This window comes from Emys orbicularis, chromosome 4, assembly GCF_028017835.1.
Source record: "Emys orbicularis isolate rEmyOrb1 chromosome 4, rEmyOrb1.hap1, whole genome shotgun sequence".
NCBI lineage: Eukaryota > Metazoa > Chordata > Testudines > Emydidae > Emys > Emys orbicularis.
This window is the reverse complement of record NC_088686.1, coordinates 143,115,256-143,117,474: the sequence shown is the minus strand read 5'-3', so window position 1 is coordinate 143,117,474 and position 2,219 is coordinate 143,115,256. Positions and strand designations below refer to the sequence as shown.

The window sequence follows — 2,219 nt, the reverse complement described above, 5'->3', positions numbered from 1 at the left end:
CCCAATCCTGCAAACAATTATGCACGTGCAATGGGACTAGTCACTTGGATAAAGTTAAGCATGTACATAAGGACTTGTAGGGATCAGCAGTAAACATTGTAGCCAAATCCAATTCCAGAAGTGACTAGTGATTTTGGGTGCCTCTTTTTGAGGGTGCCCAACTTGAGGAACCATAATTTTCAGAGCTCAGTGCTTTCTGCAAATCAGACCCGTTTCAGGTATCTCAAGTTGGGCTCCCAAAATCGCTAACCCTTTTTGAAAATATTGTCCTACACCTGGTGGCGTTTGCAGGATTTGGCTCAAAATAGACAGCATAAGTAACTAAATAGTAACAGGATAGACAAATATAAGTGCAAAGTTACTTATCAAGTAATGCAAAAAGGAATTGGAAAGTGTCATGGTAAAAGCAGCAGTAAGCTCCAACACTTGCTGTTATAATAATATTTTACAGAGTAGCTTTTATGATGAACGAGCCCAAAGCACTTTACAAACTATATATACATTGCCCCACTGAAATGCAGCCACTTCTGAGGTGGGAGGCAGCAGCGTGGTGAACTGGCCAACTGTGAGAGGTGAGAAAAAAAGTTGGCCAAGGACTGCTTACCTCAGATTTGAGTGCGTTGGTCCATTTTCTGGAATGTATCATCTCATCCTGAGCTTGGACTCAGGTAGCTAAACTTCGATTGAGAGTTCCATAAGGCAATGTTACAAATCTGGGGCCCAATTCTGCCAGCTCTTAACACACTGAACTCTTATTAATTCCACACCGGAACAGATTGCAGGATCAGACTGCTGGAGCCTTCTGTTTTGAATCAATGGAAATTTTGTCTGAGTAAGAACTGAAGGATGGGGACCTCGGGGCAGCGACCTTCTTACATGTCTTACTATGGAGCTATATAAATAAGTAGTATCGGCTTTGGCACATGTTTCCACACTCCCCATTGTAACTCCTTTATCGCTCACTGGGGGGAAATGCAGGGAGGGATGACATTAAAGAAACATGCAGTGCACACACCCAGTGATTAGGGGCCTCCATACATGGCACATTTCAGTGCATGGACTGGTCCAAAACCAGAGAATTAAATAATACATAACAATGACATAATAATGTAAATAATAAAATAAATATTCATAAATACAATATGATAGTGATTAAAATAATACGTAATAATAAATGTTAAATACAATAATGTATAAGGGGATTAAAATGCTAAAGTACAGTAGTGATTTAAGTATTACAGAATACTAAATGCAACAATAATAATAGTTAATATTAAACCCAGAGATTTCAGCTTGAGCTGAGAACTGATGTCTGAGAAAACTCAGTGCACCTAATACAGCTCCAACCCTGGCTGGGCATGTCCTGTCCCTTTATGTCTGAGGTTTCATGGGAATGGTATAGTCCTGTGGAGTAAGAGAGGCAGATCCTCTCCCGGGGGTTGTCGGTGGTATGGCCCTATGGGCGAGTGGTAGAGCCCGCTGACCCCCCCCCCGCGGCACCCACTCACGGAGTAGGTACCGCCCACATGGGCGTGGCCGGGCGGTGGTTGGCTGCGAGGCGCCCCGGCGGGCGGTTTGAAGGCGGCTGGGTGGGCGCCGGCCCGGCCGTGGGAGGATGAGGGCGGGGAGCTATCGCCGTCTCCTTCAGCGTCCGGCGGGGAGACCGAGGTGAGGGCCACCACGAGAGCGCGCAGCAGCCTGCGGGGTGGCCGGGAGAGCGAGGGGCTCAGGTGTGGGGTTGGGAAGCTCCTGGGGCAGAGTACGCATGCGCTGAGGGAGAGTGACGGGGAGGACTCAGACGCACAGCCTCTTCAAGCGCCGCTCCAGCCCGGACTGACGGGACCTCGTGGCGCAACGGTAGCGCGTCTGACTCCAGATCAGAAGGCTGCGTGTTCGAATCACGTCGGGGTCAGGGTGCCCCTCCCTGCAGGGGGATTTATTTTACACATTTAACAAAATAGAGGAGGGGTCGGGGGCGTGTCCTCTAGCGTAGTGCGATAAGGGGGGGCGATCCCCAAACATAAACACAGGCAATGTTAGAGAGGGCTCTGGGGTCCCCCCCCAGTAATGATAACTGGGAAGGGTGGGGGTACCTGTAATCAAACAGAAGGAGATGGTGCATGGCAGGGGTGCCCCTAAAAGTAAAATGAAGGAAGATGGGGAATCCCCCAAGCTAGGAATAGTGCATGGGGGTGCAATTAGAGACAGTGGGGGAGCAG

At 48.7% G+C, this 2,219-nt stretch overlaps 1 non-coding gene across 1 annotated transcript; it reads left to right on the top strand.

Moving 5' to 3' along the window:
* The first annotated feature begins 1,840 nt into the window (after nucleotides 1–1,840).
* TRNAW-CCA (transfer RNA tryptophan (anticodon CCA)) lies at nucleotides 1,841–1,912 on the top strand. The gene has a single exon. It is a non-coding gene; the product is annotated as a tRNA-Trp (tRNA).
* The last annotated feature ends 307 nt before the right edge of the window (nucleotides 1,913–2,219 follow it).